The sequence below is a fragment of the Cucumis sativus genome, unplaced genomic scaffold (assembly GCF_000004075.3).
Source record: "Cucumis sativus cultivar 9930 unplaced genomic scaffold, Cucumber_9930_V3 scaffold108, whole genome shotgun sequence".
In the NCBI taxonomy this organism is placed as follows: domain Eukaryota; kingdom Viridiplantae; phylum Streptophyta; class Magnoliopsida; order Cucurbitales; family Cucurbitaceae; genus Cucumis; species Cucumis sativus.
In genome coordinates this window covers 122,546-133,075 of record NW_022279515.1, presented here as the reverse complement: position 1 = coordinate 133,075, position 10,530 = coordinate 122,546, and the positions used below count along the sequence as shown (strand labels likewise).

The following is a 10,530-nucleotide window of genomic DNA, read 5'->3' as shown; positions in this document are numbered from 1 at the left end:
AGCAAGACATAATTCACTTCTACCTGTTTTAGGGTTAGTAGATAGGTTGTTCTCTTAAACACTATAAAGTACTTACATAAGACTGAATTCACTTCTACTTGTTTTAGGGTTACATCTGCATAGGTGAGGGTATCTCATCAACGTTCTCCCAATAAGCCTCCTATTTCAAGGGTAAGATCAGATGAATGGCTGGAACATAGGATGCAAGAAAAAATTCACTTCTACCTGTTTTAGGGTTAGTAGATAGGTTGTTCTCTTAAGCACTAAATCCAGTCTTGAACAAGGGGCCCCACCCTCACATTAGCCCGAGAGGGATTAAGTTTATAGGTTGGACCTTAAACCAATTGTTCAATAGTGGATCAATGAGACTTAAGAAATAAGATGTAGTCTCAAGGATAAAACAGTAATTTGATCCATTCGAGGTTACGAATAACATGTGAAGGATTAACTTATTGATCATGGTTAATCTTGAATCGTTGGAGCCCATGATATATAAGTCCATTAGGTTTCCCTGCTAGTTCATATGGAATAAACTTAGAACACTGTGATGGAATAAGTCGAATTGTCCGAATTGAGAGAAGAGAGAGAAATCGACAAGTATACCGACAAGGTGCACCTTGAGGACATGAAAGTCATGTTAAGAAAGACTGAAAAGAATTAAAACTTAATACCTATACCAACAATGTGAACCTTTTTTTTTCGGTGGCTCGATTATAGGGACTTCAAAGTTAAGCGTGCTTAGCTTGAAGAAATTCTATGTTGGGTGACCTCTTGGAAATTTTCCTAGGATGCATGTGAGTGAGGAAAAGCATGCTGAAAGATTTCGTGTTTTTTGTGAAGAGGAATTTCATTCTAATAAGTTTTTAAGAATAGTAAGGATGATGCTGCCAGGTGGCAGGGGATGCAGAGAATGCTGGAGATACGAATTCCAAATCCTAAGTTTAAGGTGTTACATTTTGGTTTCAAAAACTTTTGGAATTTTGTGAGAGGTATAGACGTTCATATTCGAATAGATACAAAGGTATAATATTTCCTAAACCCTAATTCTTTTAATTTAGGGTTGCAAGTTAAATAGGTGCAATTAGGGGAATTTTGTATTCCATTTTTCCACTGCGCATGTCTCTTTCTAACATAGACTATGAAGAAACTTTCTCTATCGTTGCCATGCTAAAGTCAATTAGAATAGTCTTATGCATCGCCACGTTTTATGATTATGAAATTTGGCAGATGGATGTCAAGACAACTTTTTTTGAATGACAATCTTGAAGAGAGTATCTATATTACTCAATTATAGGGGTTTATAGATCAAGATCAAGAACAAAAGGTTTGTAAGATTCAAAAATCCATTTATGGATTAAAACAAACATCTAGATCCTGGAATATAAGATTTGATACTATGATCAAATCTTATGGCTTTGATACAAAAGGTTGACGAACCTTATGTTTACAAAAAAGGTCGTCAATTCCATTGTAGTATTCTTAGTCTTGTATGTAGATGATATTCTACTTATTGGAAAAGGACATAGGATTTCATACTAATATCAAGAAATGGCTAGCTATGCAATTTCAAATGAAAGTTCTGGGAAATGCACAATACGTTCTTAAGATCCAAATTGTACAGAACTGCAAGAACAAAACACTAGCCATGTCTCAAGCATCTTATATAGACAAAATGTTGTCTAGATATAAAATGTAGAATTCCAAAAAGGGTATGCTATTATACATCTACGGAATTCATTTGTCAAAGGAACAATGTCCTAAGACACCTCAAGAAATTGAGGATATGAGAAAAATTTCCTATGCTTCCGCTGTTGGAAGTTTGATATATGCAATGTTGTGTACTAGATCTGACATTTGCTACTTAGTAGGGATGGTCAGTAGGTATCAGTCCAATCTTGGACGTGATCACTAGACAACCGTTAAGAATGTTCTAAAATATCTTTGAAGAACAAAACACTACATTCTCGTGTATGGTACAAAAGATTTGATCCTTACTGGATACACTCATTATGATTTTCAAACTGATAAAGATGCTAGAAAGTCTACATCAGGATTAGTATTCACTCTAAATAGAAGAGTAGTAGTTTGGAGAAGCATAAAACAAACTTGTATAGTTGATTCCACAATGGAGGGAGAATACGTAGCAACTTTTGAAGCAACAACAGAAGCATTATGGCTAAGAAAATTCTTGACAGATCTGAAAGTCGTTCCAAATATGCATCTATCAATCACTTTATACTGTCACAACAGTGGTGCAGTTGCAAATTCAAGAGAACCTAAAAGCCGTAAACGGGGAAAACATATCGAACGTAAGTACCATCTTATCAGGAAAATTGTACATCGTGGTGACGTTGTAGTAACCCAGATTTTTTCAGAGAAATTGTGGATGCCGCCCGCTTTGTAGTTAGTACAAACGAGGTGATTCTGAATCGTTCCAGTACATACATGAATGACCCGTTAGTTAACGAATGTTGATTAACTCAGTCTATAAGAATTTTGTCAATTAATCTTGAATCATTGGAGTCCATGATATATAGGTCCATTAGGTTCCCTTGCTAGCTCATATGGAATAAACTTAAAACAGTGTGATGGAATAAGTCGAATTGTTCGAATTGGGAGAAGAGAGAGAAACTGACAAGTATATGTGTTATAGCCATCGAATTTCATATTAGAAATAGAGCTTTGAGTTGTTGGGCTTTAGTATTCCATGGACATGCAATTTTGCATGGAAAATCCTTATAAATAGGGTCGTTGACCTCATTTGATGGGCTGGCTATTGAATTTGGGCTCTTGTACCAAATTGGATTTCTTTTTCTTATTTACATAGAAAAAAATTACCAAGCCCATTTCTTTTTCCATCTATTTCTTTCTCCCGGTACTGAGTCTAGAGGATAGTAGGTGAACCCTATTTTAGAATATATTGAAGGATGAAACGTAACTCTTTCACGGAAGTGGGGGCTCTCCACTCCTTAATAGCTTACAACTTATGTTCGTCCATTCAAATCTTTCTACATTCGATGATGTGACCTAGAAAATTGATACGCTATTTAGCAAAAACACTTTTCTCTTTCTTGAAATATAACTGATTATGTTGGAGCTTGTCAAAAGTCAAAATCTTCGACACGCTCTTCCATTTGTGCAATAGAACTTGAAGAGCTACTTCCACGTTCAAAACTACCTACTTTGGTGGTTTTATGTTCTAACGAAACAACCCTCAGCACCAATTCATTTATGGGTAGTTTGTCTATTTAGGCATTCAATGCGTCTATTTCTCTGACTTTTTCTTTAAACATCTCAAGTTGGGTCTAGAGAAATCTTACTTCGTTTGGCAATTCTTTCATATCCAAGAATTCCTCTTCAATCTCAGTCAGTCGCTCCGGTTGCAACTTTGATAGTTGTTTCATTGTTGACATAATTGCATCTCGCTTAGCCAAGGAGCTAACAAAGCTTTAATACCACTTGTCACAAAATGCAACTTTTCGAATACGGGACGGGCGATTGTGCAACACTTGTTCTAAATTGATGAACAAGGCAACCTTGTGAAATTTGAAAGTTGCGGACAAACTTGTGGTACGATGTAGCCTCGCTTCATCTTTTGAGAGAAATTGGTTTTATAAAACGTGAGAGATAAAGAAAAACATTGATAACATCCTTAAAGAAAAAATTGAATATTGTCAATTACAAAGAAAGCTTAGATTTGCAAAAATCACAATAGGGCTTAGTTGGGGATTCAACTACCATGCCTCCCCTACAATACATCTTAAACTTTTTTAGCATTGACAACATTGCATATGAAAATTGCGAAACGACGCACCTTAGGTCGGTGACAACAAAAGGAAAGCAGTTGACTAAACTAAGTACAAAGCATAAAGATAAAGTGGTTTGAGGATATACGAGCATACGACCATAGGCAAATAATGCCTTGGACAAGCACACTTGTGACACTCTGCGTACCACAATCGCAATCTTTCAAACATGGAACGGACAATTGTAGAACACTTGTTTTGCTCAGTCAATAAGTCAGGCATGTAAAATCCGAAAATCACAAACAAACTCACGATATGATATAACCTCCCTTCTCGTTCTTGAAAAAATTGTTTTATAAAATGTGAGAGAGAATATCATTAAAAACATCATTAAAGAATGCGTTGAAGACTTTCAATTGCAAATAAAAATTTAATTATAAAGAATACGATAAGACATGGTTGGGGATTCAACTATTGGGTCTCTCCTATAGTATAGTTTAGACTTTTTGAGCTTTGACAGGTTTGCAAATGAAAATGTGTGACACCTCACACCCTAGGTCTATGACATAAAAAGGAAAGCAATAGACTAAACTAAATACAAGACATAAAGAAAAGGTGATTTGGGGGTATTTGGGCATGTGGCCATAGATAAACAACGCCTTAAACAAGCATGCTGGTGAGAACAAAAGCTTATAGTTAGCCCAGTATTAAGATTAAGTTATATTTGATATCTATCAATGAAATAGTAAGTTTTTCAAAGTTAACGGTGTTATAACTTAAAAGTGACTATTTCATGGTTCTATTCTTTTGTAAACTCTTTACATAGGATGTCCATACTTTCATGTCTCTAGGATTTAGGATCACATCGTTTATACTAAATACAAAGCAGACTGCATTCATTGTGTCCTGGAATAAGGTGCCTAACTGTATTCGTACAATCTATACTATTTAGGCTCTATACTTAAACTTGATCAACTTTTATGTCTCTACATAAAGTTCAAGTTTACTTAATAATAACGGGTCCTTAGTTTATTGGCTTTAAGATTATAGTATCAATAACGACTTAATTGAATAGATTATGATTACAACGAGTTTTAGGACATAAATTACAACATCTAGTTCTTACAACTTTTGATTCTAGAGTGTCAACTCTTGTCAACAACTCTTAAATGGGTAATCCATCGAGATGATCGATCATTGCAGCAATAGTGTTAGTGATATATATTAAACAACCAATTGTGCCTCTACAAACACAATGCTTTTCTTTCGATTCTTGCGTTTTCACGTAAGCTTTGGTTTCGTATATATTGCTTTCAATATATTAGAGCTCATTAAGCCTAAACGGATATTTGGTTCAAGATAGGTGAAACCAAAGAGGCACCATCTTGAAGGGGCATGTTCCCACAATTGAAAAACCAAGGAAACTTAGACTCCTTATAAAATAGATGAGCTACTCCTCTCATTGCCAATTGGTATTGTGATGAAACCTCATACTTTGGTAATATATAATTAAATTTACCTTCAACCACTAGCTTAAGCTTTTGGGTGAATTTGGGGTTTAATATGGTATCAGAGCAGGTGGTCCAAAAGGTCCTATGTTCAAGTCCTTGTGTAACGCCCCAAACTCGAAGGTAATTTATTTTAAGAAAATTTTTCGATTTGTACAAGATTTATTTTTTTAAGAAAATATGTTGAAGGGGGAGAAAGAAGATTTGAAAATGTGATAATATAATTATATATATATTTATTTATATTTTAGTTTTTATTATTTAAAATAAATAAAAGAAAAGAAAAAGAATTTTTCCCTTCCTTCTTCCCCGTGCGTCCTCCATCTCTTTCTTCTTCTCCGTTCACCCTAGCAGCCGCCCACCTCTTTCCTTTTCTTCTTCTTCTATTTGTCGCAGCCGCCGATCATCTCCCTCTCTTCCCTTCCGTCCGTCGAAGCCAAGGCCGCCGCGTGAACCTGTAACCGCCGGCTGTCTCCCCTCTCCTTTCTCCTCTGTTTTCTGCCCAGCGTCGTGTGACCCTCTGCCCAGCACCGCGTGACCCTCCGCCCAGTGCCGTGTGACCCTCTCCCAGCACCGCGCAACCTTTGTCTCGCGCCGTTGTCCAGATCTGCAACGCCGTGTCCCCACCGGTAGCCGATCTCTTCCTAAATTGCGTGTCCCCTATCAAGTCGTCGTTCTTCTGCTCGTTGGAAGACGGAGTTACGATTTGAAGCCGATTTTCTTTTCCGGTTGAGTCGCATTCAGTGTTGCTCTATTTACAGCCGTTTGATTCGTTCTTGATTGTCATTTTTGCCTTGCCGTGAACCATTGGGCTCATATTTGGGTAAGAACAAGTTATGGTTTTTGTTGGTTTCTTGGTTTTTGTTGAATGCTACCATTGGATTTAATTGTTGGCGAATTGCTTAATTCTTGAAGGTACATCTTAATTCAGTGAGCGAATCCTTGATTTTCCAAAAGGTTGAAGTGGAATTGATTTTCCACTTCTTGGGTAAGTTGTGGAATTTACATATGGAATGGTTGAAACTATTTAGAAAGATGTTGATTTTATGTTTGATTATGTTTAGGATTTGATTTATTGGATCACTTAAATTCACAACCAAATTGTGAATTTTGATTTCAGTTTGCCCTTATTTGGATTGTTTCGTGGACGATAGTTGATTAAGGAGCTTCCCTAACTTTGAGGTAAGGGATTTTCTACTGGACTCAACAACAAAATTAAGATATATTGACTAATTAAGATGTATTGACTGTATGGACCGAAATATTATATGTGAACTGAGTAGGGACGACAGTTATGATGTATGTTTGGGTATTGACTTAAAGTTTAATGTTTGCTGTGTTTGACTGGGAGAAATTAATATATATATGTGCATGGGTTGATGTGGACTGTGGTTGAGTATATGTTGTGACTGTCTGGTTATGTATATGTACAAAGATAAGGATGTGGAAACGACTGAATCTCGTAGATGTTGCTTATATAAAGTGTGGATTTGATTAGTAGATTGATTGTTGTCTAGACTGAATGTATAATCTACTGTTATGTTGTGTGCTTGTGAACGGAGGAAACGTCATGGTTGTGCCCTTGGTGGCTGAGGAGGAGATTATGATTGTTTAGCTTGTTAACTGATGTAATGATATACTTTTTATTGACCTTGGGCTAAATTAGAGTAAGACGACTGTTTGGGGTTAAATAAGGAGTTTATATGATGAGAATGTTTAACTGATCTGTGAATGACTGTTAAGATGTTTAGAATGGACTGAGGGGAAAAATTGTTAGCTTTTATTGGGATGTGTGCCTTGTAGGTGTCCCACGGGATCACCAATTATTCTGCACCTTCGGGAGCATTAGACTGATATGTGTTTCTGCAGAACACTAGACTGAAATGTACGTCCCTCGGGGCGTTAGACTGAAATATGCATCCTACGGGATCACAAGACTGCGACTGTACAGGGTGTCCCAATAGAATGTTAACAATTTATTTTCCCCTGATGGGACCAGTAGAGGGTTTCTTACTGGGTATTTTATACTCACCCTCCTTATGTTTAATTTTTTCAGGCAAAGGTAATAAAGGCGACAAACCGGCGAGGGGCAGGAAGGAAGCGTGATTGCCATAGGGGATATTTTAATTTGCTTCCGCTTAATGTTTTGTTTCTCATGTTTTGTTTTAGTACTTGAGATTGTTTAGAAAATTTTATAGTTGAACTGTATTCACGAATTAGTAAACTTTTCTTGAAAGTGTTGGCTATTTTAAACAGGGCCCAAATATAAATTTTTGTTTTCTTTGAGACTTTGAAATTATTTGAGATTGAGATTTTGCGTAAACTCAGGTCTTTATTTGAAATTAATGACTTCGACTTATTTGGAAAAGTTGGGTCGTTACACCTTGTATTGGTGTTTCCTTCCCAATTAAAATTGATTTTCACTTGTTGGACCTTTTAGATATTTTGAACCCATAAGTGGGGGATTGTTAGTGATATATAATTAAATTTACTTTTAATCACTAGCTTAAGATTTTGGGTGGTGGTTTAATTAATAGCATCAGCTTTCTAAAAAATTTCTTCAAGGCGGGTTTCCAAGAAGCGAATTGAGTTAGGAACTTTCATTAGGTAGAGCATTTGCTCTTCAACCTTTACCAGTCGGTCCACATGGGCCTCGCCCGACTATTTTGTTATGGACATGTTTACATTTTAACCGTTAATAAGCCAACTTAGGCTATCACACCCCACCACGAGAACCTACTTGCGTGGCTCGAGATATGGCGTGAAGCCAATCGATAGCACCCACGTCAAGAACGACACATTTAACCCTTAGCCTGAACCTTTAAACTCTAAACAACAGCGGAAACATAACACATAAATTTTACTAAAACCAATTGGGCTAAACCTTTTTCATTTAACAACCTTAGACAAGTTTTACATAGAAAAAACGTAATCTTATTTATCTAGAACAAAACCTTATTAAACCTTCCCAAAAGCCTAAGTCTGATAGCACAAAAGACTAATTTATCATTAGTACAAAATAACAGGACACATATGATAACAAAATGAAATCCTTTAGTAGACAGGTAGTAGCAAGTTAGGCTTAGAGGACACGATCTCTACCTAGAAAGTGGGAAAACATTTTGAATATTATGCATTTTGAAGAGTAAACAATATGCTTGAATAAATACCTTTAAACAATAACACCCTTGAAAGACTTTTCATAACATAACTTAAACATTTTATCATAAATCCGTCATAAATCATGACTTAAGAACATGCTTGAAATCACTTTAAATAAAACATTTTCCACTCATAGATACAAGCTCAAATCCTTGGTTTATAAATTTGTATGATCTTCTCATGTCCTGAAATAATGGTAAAATAGTACAATTAATTATCTTTTGCCAATAAAATATCAAAAGTATACTTAAAAAACACAAAAAATTACCAAAAATAGCTCAACACGCAATATGACACTGCCTGGCACGAATGGGTGGGTAGTAGGCCTTGGTTGGGCGCTGGCTACTGTGTGTGAATCTCACAAGAGGCTTTTCACGCGTGTTGGGCATGCCCGCGTGCTAACCTCACACACAAGCACATTGTGAACCTCACATGGTTGCGTGCTTGGCATTTCGTGTAGCCCTCCTCGTGTGCATTCTTGGCTAGTGCATTTCTTGTGTCACAATCGCGAGCTTTCAAACACGAGAGGAGCGATTATGTTGCACTTGTTTTACGTAGACAACAAGTTAGCTGATCAAAATCCAGAAACCACGGACAAACACATGATACGATGTAGCCTCTCTTCACGTTCTTAAGAAAATGTTTTATAAAACGTGAGGAGAAAGAAATTCAATGAAAATATCGTTAAAGCAAGCATTGAAGACTGTCAATTGCAAAGAAAAACTTTGATTGCGAAGAGTGCAACAAGGCTTGGGCAGGAATTCAACTACTATGTCCCATCTATAGTACATTTTAGACTTTTTTAGTTCTGGTAGGCTTGCATAAGAAAAAGCCAAGTCACACCCAAGGTTTATGACATAAAAAGGAAAGCAAAAAGTAAAACTAAATACAAAACATAAAAACAATGTAAATTGGGGGTGTTTGGGCATGCGGCCATAAGTAAACAGCGCCTTGGACAAGCATGCTTGTTACATTCTCCCCCACTTAAACAATTGACGTCCCTGTCGACTGGCGAAGCTAGAATTCCTCGATCTTCTTCTTTCACGCTCCAAGGTCTTCAGCACATTCCTAACGTGTTTCTTCCACATGGAGGTTCTTTCACTTCAGTAGGAATTCATGTATCTTCTTCATGGGTATACCCTTCCTCACTCTCTTAGGAAGGATTTCTTCCATTTCTTTATCGTCTTTCTGCTTTAGGTCACTAGATGACCATACACCATTGTTGCACTACTGGTCATCTGGATCTTGATGGTAAGGTTTCAAGTTGCTCACATGAGCTACTAGATGATTTTTTATCCATGCAGGCAACGATACCCTATAGGATGCATTTCCAATTTTCTTCAGAACTTCAACAGGCCCTTCGTATTTTCTGGTGAGATGCTGATGTTGATGTCCTCTAAATCAAATTTGCTTTGCTTTAAACTCTATGAAGAGTTGGTCTTCCGCTCAAAACTTGAGAGGATGATGCTTCTTATCATACGCTTCGAGACTTTCTCTTAGTATGCTCGAGCGATGTTCGTAGTCTTCTCCCACTTTTTCGTAAAGTTATGAGCTTGAGGATTTTTTCCGGCATAAGGATGATCAACAATATGAGGCAGTATAGGTTGTCTTCCACTCAAGATTTCGAAAGGACTCGTTCTTGTGGATAGACTAGTTTGTGCATTAAAACAAAATTGAGCCACATCCATCAACTAGGCCCAATTCTTTTGTCCAGAATCAACAAAATGTCGTAGATATTCCTTAAGCATACAATTGAATCCTTCAGTTTGGCCATTCGTCTGAGGATGGCAGCTTAAGGATATATTTAGGCGTGTCCCCAAGAAGGCGAATAGTTCGGTCCAGAGAGTACCAATGAATCTACCATCCCTGTCACTCACAATGCTTGATGGAACTCTCCATAACTTCAAGACGTTCTTAAAGAACAAGTGTGCTATCAGCTCGACAGAACATAGTTTTGTAGTGGGGATGAAGGTGGCGTACTTCGAGAACCAATTGATTATAACCAAGATGCCTCAAAGTCGTTCACCTTTGGGATGTGTAATAAAATCCATGGATTTCGCACATTCAGGGAATTTCAATGTGTTCGACTAACTTTCCAATTACTTATTAAAGCC

The 10,530-nt window shown here is 36.9% G+C and overlaps 1 long non-coding RNA gene across 1 annotated transcript; it reads left to right on the top strand.

Moving 5' to 3' along the window:
• Nucleotides 1-5,607: 5,607 nt before the first annotated feature.
• LOC116405478 lies at nucleotides 5,608-7,553 on the top strand. Its single transcript, XR_004218613.1, has 4 exons — nucleotides 5,608-6,077; nucleotides 6,170-6,242; nucleotides 6,375-6,436; nucleotides 7,311-7,553. It is a non-coding gene; the product is annotated as an uncharacterized LOC116405478 (long non-coding RNA).
• Nucleotides 7,554-10,530: the final 2,977 nt, after the last annotated feature.